General features: G+C 41.9%; 1 protein-coding gene across 47 annotated transcripts in view; it reads right to left on the bottom strand.

Annotated features, from left to right (window-relative positions):
- Nucleotides 1–14,315, bottom strand: part of RIMS1 (regulating synaptic membrane exocytosis 1) — a 249,200-nt gene that overhangs the window by 205,547 nt on the left and 29,338 nt on the right. For 10 of the 47 annotated variants that reach the window (XM_059890055.1, XM_015472752.3, XM_015472751.3 and 7 more), the window contains exon 1: nucleotides 10,220–10,236. The exons of 35 other annotated variants lie outside the window; for them this stretch is intronic. The gene's annotated coding sequence lies outside the window, so the exon portion shown is untranslated. Of the gene's footprint in view, nucleotides 1–10,219; nucleotides 10,238–14,315 lie in introns of those variants that run through there. 2 more of the 47 variants (XM_024996909.2, XM_024996908.2) reach the window with 1 other exon arrangement.

Raw genomic sequence — 14,315 nt, 5'->3', positions numbered from 1 at the left:
CCATTGCCTTCTCCAATGAGCACATTTAAGATTGCTCAAATAACTTCAATGATCTTAACTACATAAGATCATTATACTGCACTTGATTTTATATAAAGAAACTTAAATTTCAGTTAAGATATCTTAATGATCACAGCAAAAATGAGCTGGAGAAGTGGATATAACCTATGAGAAATAACTAATTATTATAGTGATTATAATATTAATGGTTCCAATGTTATTAAAAACAAGAGCTTGACTTAAAATTTCCCTAAATATACAGACTTTTATTTTATATATATTTTAAATCAAATTAAAGTCTAATCTCCATTTTAAAATGAGTCAGTAACATCTCTTAAGTTCAAGCTCATATTCTTTCTACCTGGCAAGACTCTAAGTGTAGTATACACTTTTAGGTATAAGCAGCTTATTATTCATATTTCAAATATATTTTTAAAGAACTTGGATTAAAATAATTGTTGCAACTGCATTCTAATAACTAAATACTTATTTTTCAAATGAGAAACTCTATATTATTCTTGCTTGTCTAGTTTGCCTTTTCTCCTGCGGAAAAGGGTCAAAACATTCAAAGACAACATCTTGCTCGCCTTTATAATTTCACTTTTTACCAAGAATTTCAACAGCTCTGCTTGTTTTCTAAAGTGATGCACTAATAGTTTTGACAACAAAAAATTACACACTTCTTTGAACCTGCTACCATCTTTGGTCGGGGTAATTGTCACTGTATCACATTTTAGTGCAAACGTCCAGATGGGCTGTTACTTCAATGCACAGAAATGTGCCCACTGCCATTGACCTCTGTCAAAGCAACCAGGGCTGGTAGAGACCAAAGACAGTGTGTTCTGTACAACAAACACAGCAGAGACAATTTCAAGCAAACACTCCAAAGAGGGATCCTTCTCAGGACAAAACATGGGTATCCCACCAACCTCTAGGGGTCTTTCAGAATAAACTGGGGTTTTTTGAGGCTTTTGTTTTGTGCTCAATTGTTCTATCACTTTCCTGCCTTCACTGAATAGCTCCGACTGCAGCAAAATCTAATAGACTAAGGCCAATCTTGCACAGAGATTTCTAAAACTATGTGTCTCCACCTAGAACAATGCTGGCCTCTAAGTCAGGGTATCACAGCATTTGGTCAAAGAGACCTACTGTCAGGAAAAACCTGGTCTCTGTCAAGCTGTTCTGAACAGAAACAAGCCCTGTCCAGACCTCCAGGTTCAGGGAAGTAAGGCTGGCATGCTGTTATATTTGGGTTTTCAGTCATTTCTAATCCATTTACTTATATCAAGGTATCTAATCATTTATTCTTGTTCACAGAATTCAGCTTGGGATGGATTTTTTTCACTATGACCTGCAATAACATAACTCATAAAAACATCAAATGGAAATTAAGATTTTTTTTTTGGTTTTTGTTTGTTTGTTTGTTTTTGTTTTTTTAAGTAAGAGCTGGTTAGATAGCACCATTGACTCAATGGACATGAATCTAAGCAAATTCTGAGAGATGCTGAAGGACAGGGAAGCCTGACATACTGCAGTCCATGGGGTCGCAAAGAGTTGGACACAACTTAGCAACTGAACAACAAATCCTGAAGCAGGTCTTCCCAGGTGAGGCCTGGGGACTGGGCTCCAACAAGCCAAGGTCTCTGATTATCCTAGTTAGCACCCAGGGGCGGGGACCTCCTCTGTTCCCCTATGAAGGAGCTTGGTTTTATCTACTAACTTCAGAATGGGAAACAGGTTACCTTCAAGTTGGCAGACTTTCTCTACCACTGAATGTCAAGTCTCTTGCAAGTCTCTTGTTTCTGTGACCTTTAGGACAAGGTTTATAACCTGGGGCTTCCCTGATGGCTCAGATAGGAAAGAATCTGCCTGCAATGCAGAAGACCTGGGTTGGATCCCTGGGTTGGGAAGATCCCCTGGAGAAGGGCATGGCAACCCACTCCAGTATTATTGCCCGGAGAATCCTTATGGACAGAGAAACCTGGCAGGCTATAGTCCATGGAGTTGCAGAGTCCTAAGAACAGCACAGCATTATAACCTGGGATATGTGAGCTGAGCCTTTGGACATGGTCTCTGATTAGACTCCGGGGTTCAATACACTCCTTGAGATTGCATGTAAAATTGTGTGTGTGTGAGTAAGTGCTCCATTTCCTCAAATTCTATAAAGGGTCCATGATCTTTACCCAAATTAACAGCAAAGGAGTGACGAGTCTGGATGAAGGTGACTCAGCCTGGGATCTGCTCTACTACCCAGGTGCATCACCTCAAGCTCCTCTCCCAGAGCCCCAGCCTCAGTGAGAGGTTTTCATTAAGACCCCCATTTAAGCTAGACATTCAGGAAATCCAGAAACCATACTTAGGGAAAATGAGCTTTGTGGTTACATATAGAGAGCAAAGAAATTAACATCAGAAAGCACATTCGTGTGCTCTCAAGACTCATAAAGCACATTTTCAAGAGCCTTTCGTATCGACAGGCAAGAGAAATACTATATACAGACATGCTATTCCTCTCTGATCTCCCTGATGAGCATCTTCATTTCAATGACATTTGCTAAATGCGAAAATACAGAATAAATAATAAACTTTATATAATTTAAATGTTATTAGAAATTATAATTTTGAAATAAAAGTAAAACTTCAAGTGAATAAATATTATTCTAATTTGGACCTGCTTAAACGTTAAGAACAAGTATCAAGGGCTAAGCATTCCCTGGAGAGAAAAAAAGAAAGAAAAACACTGTCAGAAACTATTAGTAAGTCTAAAATATACAACAGATGTTACACTGCTGAAAACGTATTTGATAGAACGTACATTTTATTACTATCAATATGCCCCCTTTTACTAAAGTCAGCTTTAAAATTTGTTCAATGTTTAGAGTTTGTCAACATTTCTCTCTCAAATCTTTAAAACTTACATAATACATATAAAACTTCCTCTGAAACAACCTATCTAAATTAAGTGGGCATCCAAAATTCTTCCTTGCACATCTGCAACAAATTGACCAATTCATTAGATGGTTACAACAGTTCCCTTCTTTAATGACCAAAGATGGGCTGCCTGAAGCAGGCTGTCCAAGACCTAAACCCATTTCATTAGCCTGCAATTTACAAGCCAGATAATAAATACTGTAGCAGTCTCCTTAATTCAGTTCAGTTCAGCTGCTCAGTCATGTCCGACTCTGCAACCCCATGAATCACAGCACACCAGGCCTCCCTGTCCGTCACCAACTCCCGGAGTTTACCCAAACTCATGTCCATTGAGTCGATGATGCGATCTAACCATCGATGATGCCATCCAACCATCTCATCCTCTGTTGTCCCCTTCTCCTGCCCTCGATCTTTCCCAGCATCAGGGTTTTCTCAAATGAGTCAGCTCTTTGCATCAGGTGGCCAAAATATTGGAGTTTCAGCTTCAACATCAGTCCTTCCAATGAACACCCAGGACTGATTTCCTTTAGGATGAACTGGTTGGATCTCCTTGCAGTCCAAGGGACTCTCAAGAGTCTTCTCCAACACCACAGTTCAAAAGCATCAATTCTTGGGCACTCAGCTTTCTTTATAGGCCCAACTCTCACATCCATATATGACTACTGGAAAAAACATAGCCTTGATTAGACGGACCTTTGTTGACAAAGTAATGTCTCTGCTTCTTAATATGCTGTCTAGGTTGATCATAACTTTCCTTCCAAAGGAGTAACTGTCTTTTAATTTTATGGCTGCAATCACCATCTGCAGTGATTCTGGAGCCCCCCCAAAATAAAGTCAGCCATTGTTTCCACTATTTCCCCATCTATTTGCCATGAAGTGATGGGACTGGATGCCATGATCTTAGTTTTCTGAATGTTGAGCTTTAAGCCAACTTTTTCACTATCCTCTTTCACTTTCGTCAAGAGGCTTTTTATTATTAAAATTACTAATTCTTCCATTGATTCCTCTATGTTGTAACTTGACATAGTTCTTCCTAATCTCCCTGGCCTTGGAAAATTGAGAACAGAAATCATTTATTTCATTTATTAAAAGTTTCTGTGGATTACCTGGAGAGGTACAGGGAAGAATATAAAGAATATATACTTGAAGTTCACTCAGATTTTTATCTTTCTTTTGCAAATGCCTTTCTCCAAACCTCTGACAGTGCTCTCAGGAATATTTCCAGGTAGTCCTTGAAAATGAGCACACCACTTTCTCCTGAAGAGCTTTCCAACCACAGGCAATGACTAACAGCACCATGTAAAGTCAGAAAGTCAGAAAACAGCTGAGGGGACCCCCTTCCACCCAATGGAGAGTCACTTTCCTAACAAAGCCACTTCCCTCCATGCATGTCTCACACAAGATGGGCTCCCTGGAGCTGGGCAGAGGAGCCCGCCATGCTGTTCATCTTTCATCACCCACTCCTGCACAGTGAGGGGGGACTGTCACAGACTCAGCCTTCCTCTTGCAGGTGGGTCTGCATCACCCAGTGATGATGAGCATGAACACAAGATTCACTGTCTTCATCCATCAGGGATGATCAGCTACGATGCCAGCATGTGACTCAGTTTACAATCAAATCCTTCTATCCTCCCTGAAGCAACATTAACTGTGTCTAGACTCAGGGATGGGAGCTGGCACTGGACAGGCAGCAACTGATTCACACTTCATCAAGGGGTGGGTGAAGGTGGCTGGAAGCTGCTCTTCTGGTCACCTCTGGTTGTCAGATCCTACGCCTGCCCTCGGCAGGAGGTGAACCTCTTGAAAGTCCTCTACTGAGAAGAGAAGATGGAAGCTGCCCTCAGTTACCCTCTGAACACGTGTACTGCCAGGGAGGGAGGTGCGCTTGCAGCCCTGGAAGGCATCCAGAGAACTCTTAGTCTGCATCAGTCCTGCATCACTGCAGCAGGACCCTATGACTCCTGTCCCTCCTGGGGGGCAGTCTGCCAGCAGGGGCCCTCAGGACACCGCAGACTCCTCAAGGCCTGTTTGGCAAATGACTTAGAGTGGAGCTGAGAGATTTATCAGTTTAAAAGAGCTGTAAGCTCCCTTTCAGAAAAGCCTCAGTTTCTAAAATGCTGTGAAGGGAGGACTCAAAGAGCTCCATGGCCCCCCTTTACTCAGAAGATTGTATACCTTTAAAAACTTCACAGTGGGGTCTTCTTCTGCACAGACAGAACCATCAGACAATTCTGAGCACCTGAACACTGTGATGCTACCCCTACTAAGACAAGCAGCAGAATCTTCCCCACACTGGCATATGGAAACGGGGGGCCAGGGTGCTGCTCCATCATCTGAGGACACATACCCAAATCTTGGACTCAAAGCACTGCCTGGCCCTCCCCCTTCTTTCTGACTTGGCTCCCCGGTCCTCTTATCCTAGCAGGTTTTCCTTCAAACCACAGCTTAAGATCACACAGAAACTCAGGCATTTCCATAACATGCTCTACAATTAGGGCCATCAGTCACAGGAAACCCAGCCTTGGCAACCTTTGTTTAAATGCTTCAAAATAGCAATCTATATATAAACTCACTCCTTTGCATTTTTAAGAAGATTAAGGTATGAGGCCTTCTGATTTCAGCAAAATTCAGTAAACAAGGAAAACAGTTGTCTTGGGTCAGTAAGAAAAGGAAAATACGTACTTTCTGAATTAATTGTATATTATACATACATCAAGTTGAGAGTTAAATACTAAATCATAGACAACTAAATGCACACTTCAGATATTCACTTGAAGCATGAAACATGAAAATAACCTCATATAACTAGATGATTACCATTGCATTCCAAAATGATGTTAATAACATATCTGTGCAATTTCCCTGGTCAAATTCCTTATTCTCTCCTGATAGACTCTAGATAAAGCATTTTATTTTTTAATTGAAGGATAATTGCTTTACAGAATTTTGTTGTTCTCTGTCAAACCTCAACACGAATCAGCCATAGGAATACATATCCCCTCCCTCTTGAACCTCCCTCCCATCTCCCTCCCCATACCACCCCTCTAGGTTGATACAGAGCCCCTGTTTGAGTTTCCTGAGTCATATCTGACTGTTTCGGATAATGAAACAAATATCCCATTCATTTTACACTTATGCATAAGATTAATATTAGAGCTTGGTTTACCTGTTCCTGAGTGCAATGTATGAAGGAGTCGAAGCTGCAGAAACACAGCCAACATAACAGCAGCACTGGAGGGGTTAAAGAGAGGCTGCTGGCATCAGATCACTAAACTCTAGCTAGCAATGGCAGCAAATCCACAACACAGTCAGAAATCTACTGAAATGCAAAAGAAATGCTAAATAGTATCCCCTGTGGTCCTTGCATTCTAAATCAGCAACAAACGAAAAAATCCTGCAGTGTCCAACATTATAGAGTGGTGACACTAAACAAGGCCAGAAGTGCCGCTGTCATCAAAACAGATTTCTGCAGTGTACAGATTCTCATTGATTACCGCATTACCGATCCAAAGTGCTCTGTGCTATGCTACAGAGAACCCTGCTGTAGCAAGCACTGAGGCCCTGGCAAGTCTGATTAACCATTTCCTGAACCAATGCACAGAAGATGCTACCCTCCTGTAGGCAGAGACCTGAAACGCTGTGGTCCCTTAAAGCCAGCACTGGAGAGAAGTTCCAGGCAGAGGCTTGAAAAGCCCCTCCTTTCATCCCTCTTCTGACATTTCAGAGAGACATTCATGGACTCAGATGACAAAGATAAGCAGACCCCTGCCAGTCAGTAGACCCCAGAACACTCACCTGAGATAATCTGATCCCATTCTCAATCTCGGGCTGTGGTCCTGCCAAGCTCTGTAAACCCCATCACTTCCTCTGCAGTCTCCCTACCTGGGACTTTACTCAGCCCAGGGACGACTGGCAGGAGGAGACATCAGCCAGGAGCTCATGAGTGACCAGTAACAGGACACAGAGCTTCCTCCAGCTGTGCTGGATGGACGTCCAGCCTGCCGCTCACCGGGCTCATCTCCAGGGGGCAAAAGGACAACCCAAATTGGTGTATCTGAGAGCTCGGGAGATGGGGTGGGCTCTCAGCTTCAATATTTTTAAAGATGCAGGCCTCTGATGACTGTGGGATCACACTTAATGGCCCACTACACTTTCCCCCCTGAGACTGAATCACCCTCCTCTTACCAGATTTCCTACACTTCTTGACCCCCCTCCCCCACGACCATGGATGACAGAACAGCAATGATCACAACGAAACTTTGAAACGCTTTCAAATGATGTCACTCCTCCAAAGTCATGTTTACTGTGGCCTATCATTCAGTTTCCAGAAACAACAAACTTCTCTAATCTAATCTAAGGGAAAATCATTGAAGAATTGGCGCCAACTGCTTCTAGTTTGCTTTAGAAAATGAAATGATCAAATGATATAATGGCAGAATTAAGACTCAGGTTTCATTTATCTAAACTAAGTACACTGTGCTTAAAGTATAGATAATGGTCAAAAATAACTATCAGCAAAGGAAAAAATTATACTGAACTATGATGGATCATCTCATCATTACCAAGGCAAGTGCAAAATACCAGCCTGAAACAAACAGACTAATCTGAACATTCTCCTCCTAAAGCCAACAAACAAACAAAAACAGATTTTTTGATCTCTACCTAGAATCCTTATTTTTTCCTTTACCCCAAATTTTCAAATATGCTTTAATAAACTGGCTCGAATCAAAAATTAGCCAGATGGTTGCTAGTTGAAAAGAGAAAGGGAAATACACATTAGTTGAGTGAGCCTGTGCCAAATATTGTGCTAAATAAGCACGTGCATTGTTTTTAATTCATGTATTTTTCACAGGCATATGGCAAAGTCGATATTATTTATCCCATATTATAGATGAGGCTCAAGAAGCCAGCGAACTTGCCCTAGGTCACATGGTTCATGACTAGCAGAGCTGGGATTGGAACTTGGCCTCATCCAACTAGGAGGCCCAGCTTTTCATGAACCCGGTACATAGTCGCTGCAGAGACTATTTTTTGTAGATCATCTTGAAGTCCTCTCAGGTTTTGTCAAAGTGCTAGGGATTTGGTGTGGAAACTGGCGAGGCAGGAGGGCTGACATTCATCTACCTCTGTGTCCCACGTTGGGAGCCAGTGAATATTCTTCAGACCAGCCTATGGGGCAACACTGGCTCTGTCATACAGACACACAAGCATCCGGGTCTAGAGATGGAGGGGCTGGCCCCACAGGTGCACTGGTGAGAACCAGGGGAAGGACAGTCACACCCTCAGTAATCAGGGCCCTCGCCCCCAGCTGAGCCTGGCACCATGGAGTCTGACTGTGGGGAAGTAAAAGAGGCTGTGGATATTGGGACTTCCCTGCTGGTCGAGTGGTTAAGACTCTATGCTTCCTATGCAGGGGGTATGGGTCCCACCCCTGGTCCAGGAACTAAGATCCTACATGCCCTAGGGCACAGTCAAAAAAAAGTCTATGGATCTGAAAAAATTTTTCTGTACTAATGTTTTCTGTGGCTATCATCATGCCTGACCTTTACATATTTCTTTTCCATATTTCTCTTCTTCTACTTCTTTTTTTCCCATTTAGCACCTAGAATGGGCTTGTTTCAAATGATAACATCATTTGAATGTTGCTCATCTAATACCTATCCCTCATTCCATCTTAGAAACTTATGTTAATTTGATGTAATTATCTTGAGTTCCCTACATGGAAACAAATTACTATTTCTAACCAAAGATGCTTGATAAACCAAGTAAAGTCTGTGAAATGGTACACACAGCTTCCCTAATTACAGAACCCAAATAGAAAGTTGAGTTTTAAGAGTGGCTAAGGTTGACCTTATTTTAAAAGACCCTTTCTCTTGTGTCTGGGTACTGTTTACTCTGACATCCCATCAACAGTAAGGTGAAGAATGTCTTTCATGGAGGCCACTGTCCACATGTAAATAGGAGGGAAAAATCCCACTTCCATCTATCAATTCAGAAACGTATATTAACAATATTTACTCAGTGAAAATATTTCTACCACTTGGTCTATCTGAGCCATGTGCATCCTTCTCTGGGGCTATGTGTCTCACAGCCTCCTACTCAGCTGTGGACCACAGTCACCCCAAAGAACAGCTAATTTGTCTTTGTCATTGCTGTTCAGTTGCCTAGACATGTCCGACTCTTTGCAACCCCATGGCCTGTAGCATGCCAGGCTTCCCTGTCCCTCACCATCTCCCTGAGTTTTGCCCAAGTTCATGTCCATTGCAACGGCGATACCATGCAGCCATCGCACCCTCTGTCTCTTAGGAGAAGACACATAAGACCTAACACCAACCACGATGCTGAGCTTGCTTCACATACACCATTGACTGCTTGTTTTGTGGTCAGCGTCATGGCTTGTGTTTGTGGAAAGCTTCAGCCCTTTCACAAGCATTCAGAATCCATTATTTGGATAAAGTGACACAAACTTCACATTTGGGAGTAAGATCATTATAGCATTTTTCTATATTCTGTGTCTACGATCTTTTTTGCGAGAGAGAAATAGAGATACAGACATAGAAAACAAACATATGGACACCAACTGGGAGATCGATACTGATGTACATACCCTACTGATCATATGTACAAAGTAGGTAACTAAAGAGATCTACTGTATAGCAGAGAGAAGTCTACTCAGTTCTCTGTGGAGATCTAAATAGGAAGGAAAGCCAAAACAGAGGGGATATATGTATACATACGGCTGGATCACTTTTCTGTACAGCAGAAACTAACACAGCAGTGTAAACCAGCTATACTCTGATAAAATTAATTTAAAAATTCCTATCTGGGGACTGATTCCCTTCCAATAATGACTCCAACTTCTCAAGTCTTTTTCATTCTTTGAATGCACGATAGCAAAGCACAGAAAACATGGACTACAAACAAAACTCATGCACAATTAAACAACCAGCTATTGTTTTCTCTTCAGAAAACACTGACATTCTAATTACCTCTTTCTTGACTTAGCTATTACTCAAGAAAATAAAAACACAAATATGATTAATCACCCTGTAATCTTTAGGGCTATCTTACAAGTCTTATCATGTCTTTTCAAAGAAAAACACAGACGATCAAGTTGAAAGCTGGAAACTGCTCTATTGAGAAAATGGAACAAAATCATATTCTACCTGATGCACACTGTTAATATTTTCATGGGAGGTAGATACAGCGTGAGCATTAAATACAAACTTGCATCTGACTGGACAAAACAATAAAGCAGGATCCCCGAGCCCCAGACTCTGGTCAGGCTTACCAGCACCTGCTCTCCAGGCTTCCATGCTCCCCTCTTTGGGGTTGACCGCCCTCATATCTTCCCACCCTTCTGAAGACACAGGTGTCCCAGGGGCACACGTGACAGCAGCTTCTCAGAGAAGTCCAGCCTGGCTCTGAAACAAGTTCAAGATCTCATCCAAGTGGCGTACACAGTGTCTCCTCTGGCCCTCTGCTCAGGCCACTGAGCTACCCGGAGGTCAGGAGCAGCAGCAGACGGAACCCAGGGATGCTGCTGTGAGCGGGAGAAAGTCGCTCTGCACACCTAACTCAGGTCATCGCAGGCACTGCCTGGACGGGACGCCGCACGTGAGCCTTGGTGGCCTGGTGGCCTGGAGCCTGGTAGCATTTACTGAACAGAAACATATTGGCATCTCTGCTGGGTTTTAACCAGATCCACAGGATTCAGGAAATAAGCTCTCAGCCAGATGACACTCTGCTCCAAGTCCTTCCTTCTGTTTACCTACCCCCCAGTCATTCTAACTAGTGTCCTTTATCCTGCTGTGTGCTTATTTGTAGAGGGCGCTAAATAAAGGCTTTTTATGACAACCACATGGCCAGTCGCCCATAGGATGACTCCTTAAAGCTCCAGTCTTCTGCTTCTGTGCAGGGACATTAAAGCCAGGTAAATTGAGAGGGTTCCTTGGTATTAGAGCTCTGACTTGTGAAGAAAAACAATATATCCTTTATATATTTTTCTCCTATTACATAAACTTTTAAAGGTAGATTCCTTCTTCCTATTGCTGTATTTTCTCAGCAGAGGCAAATCCTTTAAATACACACACACACACACACACATTTGGCTCTGGGATTCTTTTCAACTACCTGTGACATGATATAACATTTCTAGACTATAAACAGCTGTATCTTCTTTTAGATAAAATGCAAACTCCAACTTTATGGGAACAAAAAGGAATTAGGGAATTATATTTTCGTCTACTAACTAAAACAACAGATACATATAACTTTAAGAATATACTATTGTGCAGGTGATCATTAGCTTTTGGATTTTAATACAAACAATGTAAATTGTAAAAATGATGTATATTCAGGTATCTCATACTTCCCAAAATACGTACAAGGGTTTTATTTTTAATGTGGATCCTTTTAAAAGTCTTTATTGAATTTGTTATAATATTGCTCCTGTTTTATGTTTTGGTTTTTTGGCCTCAATGCATGTGGGATAGACTAGGAATTGAATCCACACTCCTTGCATTGGAAGCCCAAGTATGGACTACTGGACTGCCAGGGGAATCCCTCCATGGGTTTTAAAACAAATCTGAAAAGGGACAAGGATGGAGTGCATTACAAGAGAATCAGCCGCTTATAGAAAGAGATAGGGAGTAAACTTCCAGACTAGTATCTCCTGGAAACTAAACTCTTATATTACCAACCCAATATTTCTATTACACCAAGCTTTTATTTTTAAAATTAAACTTTAGTACTAATACAACAGCTGGAAAATAGAGATAAAAATTATTACAGTCAAATGCCAATACTGCTAATGTTGAAATATTAATCACATTACAATTACAATACCCTGGGAACTAGAAGTGTGTGTGTGTGTGTGTGTGTTTCCCTCCGCAGTCCTAGTAATTAAAACAAAACAAAATCTGACTTCAAATCACAAATCTCCTACTAGTGCACACTGAAGTAATAATCAATATGTATTGAATCTCTATGTTCTACATAACCCCAGAACATTAAGGAAAACAGCACTGAAATACTGTCCAGCAATGATTTGTGTGTGCATGCTCAGTCATGTCCAACTCTTTTTGACTGCAGGGACTGTAGCCAGCCAGGCTCCTCTGTCCATGAAACTTTCCATGCAAGAACACCAGAGTGGGTTGCCATTTCTTACTCCAAGGGGATCTTCCTGATCCAGGGATCAAAGCCACAGCTCTTGGGTCTCCTGCACTGGCAGGTGGATTCTTTACCCCTGTGCCACAGCAAGGTCCTGCACAGTAAATTTATCCATTATCCCTCATCTGACTCATCTGTGTAATGTCCTTGGCTGCTCACAACCATATCTCAGACAAAAACAAGGTACACCTCTATGTAGACAGATATACTGAGTAATTATAAACAGTGACATTATAAGTTAGATTGCAAACACCTGACGGGAGATAAGTAAAGCATCTACTTTTCCAAGAGGTTACAGACTAGAGACAGTCCAGGTGGAAATAACTCATTCTGTGAGCTACACGTGTATTCTTTTAATGCATTGGTGTAATAATATAAATAATTCATTTTTTTTCCAGGTTGAGAACTTCGTTCACACTTGCCTTTCCTGAGCCATAAGGCTGCAGCCTTTCTTGTATCAGGATTTATAGTTTTTCTACAAGGATTTGTTGGATACTAGAAGGACCCTGTCTATAAACTAGCTTGAGAAAGTTTCAAAGGTCAAAAACACTCAAAGAATGTGATGCTATTAAGGACCTCTGGATCCCAGATCACTCTGAAATTCTGAAATACAGGTATGGGAATTACTCTTTCCAAGTTGTACTAATGAAACCATTTTCCATGAAATGAACACAGGCCCCCGAGGACCCTCCCTGTCCTCTGTCTCACAGTGTGTGTGTGAAAGGGATCTTTCAGGAAGAACTGGTCACCCAGCTTTCCTTGGTCTGTGCTCTCCAAGCTCAGGATCTTAAGGCTCCCAGATCACGTTCCATACCTCTACCTGGTACAGAATAAAGGTATCAGAACAGCAAATAGCCCAACACATCAGATAGTGAAAGGATATGAGCCAGGGCTGGTTGGAAAACTTTAGTGAGAATCTCTTTAGGGAGATTAGGGGAAAGACAACTGAGTTATGAAAGGTAGAGAAACAAAGAAAAGGCAAATGTTTGTTATGGATAGTGACCTCTTTGTAAGCCCAACTCTCACCATGGAATATTCCTCCAATACATACCCTCTGATGCGTCCCACACATCTCCTAGAGGAGACCTAGCAAAGCAGGACAATTGGAAATTGTTAATGTCATTGGTGGCAACATTCCCTGGTGGCTTGGTGGTAAAGAACCCACCTGCCAATGCAGGAGCCACAGGCGACACAGGTTCAATCCTTGGATCAGGAAGGTCCCTGGGAAGACGAAATGGCAACCCACTCCACTATTCTTGCCTGGAAAAGCCCATGGACAAAGGGGCCAGGCAGGCTACAGTCCATGGGGTCGTAGAGTTGGACACAGCTGAGCATGCATGCGTCGTACTGCAGATGAACCTGGAGTTGATCAAACTAAGTGAAGTCATTCAGATGGAGAAAGACAAAGACCTTATGGTATCACTTACACGTGGAATCTAAATATCATACAAGTGAACTTACATACGAAACAGATACAGACTCACATAGGGAATAGGCTTGTGGTTGCCAAGGGGTATAGGGGGATGAGGGAGGGAAAGATTGAAAGATCCGGATTAGCAGTTCAAATTATTATGCATAGAATGAATAAACAAAGTCTTACTAGATAGCACAGGGAACTATATCCCATCTGGGATAAACCATAATGGTAAAGAATAGAAAAAAGAACACGTGTGTGTGTGTATACACATAAATGTATACATATATGCATGTATAACTGAGTCACTTGGCTGTACAGCAGAAATGAACACAACATTGTAAATCAACTACACTTCAATAAAATAAATTAATGAAATAAAACAGAATGAAATTGAGGGCTTTTCATGGTGCTGAGATACTTTAAAGGACAGTCAGAAGTTGAACATTTCAGCCTAAAGCCTGGCACGAATGCTTTAGCCATTACTGCGCTGCTCTGTAAAACAGAAAACATGTCAAAAGAAAAAGAAACCCAAATGATAAAGCCAAAATATTGATTCTCTGAGGGCCACTTCATAGTACTTGTCTGTTCTTCAGAACATTGTTGTCATCGTTTTTATTTAAGTCAAGTCCGACTCTGCAACTCTGGGGACCATAGCCTGCCAGGCTCCTCTGTCCATGGAGTTTCCGAGGCAAGAATACTGGAGTGGGTTGTCATTTCCTTCTCCAAGGGATCTTCTGGACCCAGGGATCAAACCTACATCTCCTCCTTAGCAGATAGATTCTTTACCACTGAGCCACGA

The sequence above is a fragment of the Bos taurus genome, chromosome 9 (assembly GCF_002263795.3).
Source record: "Bos taurus isolate L1 Dominette 01449 registration number 42190680 breed Hereford chromosome 9, ARS-UCD2.0, whole genome shotgun sequence".
NCBI lineage: Eukaryota > Metazoa > Chordata > Mammalia > Artiodactyla > Bovidae > Bos > Bos taurus.
This window is presented reverse-complemented; position numbering and strand designations above follow the sequence as displayed.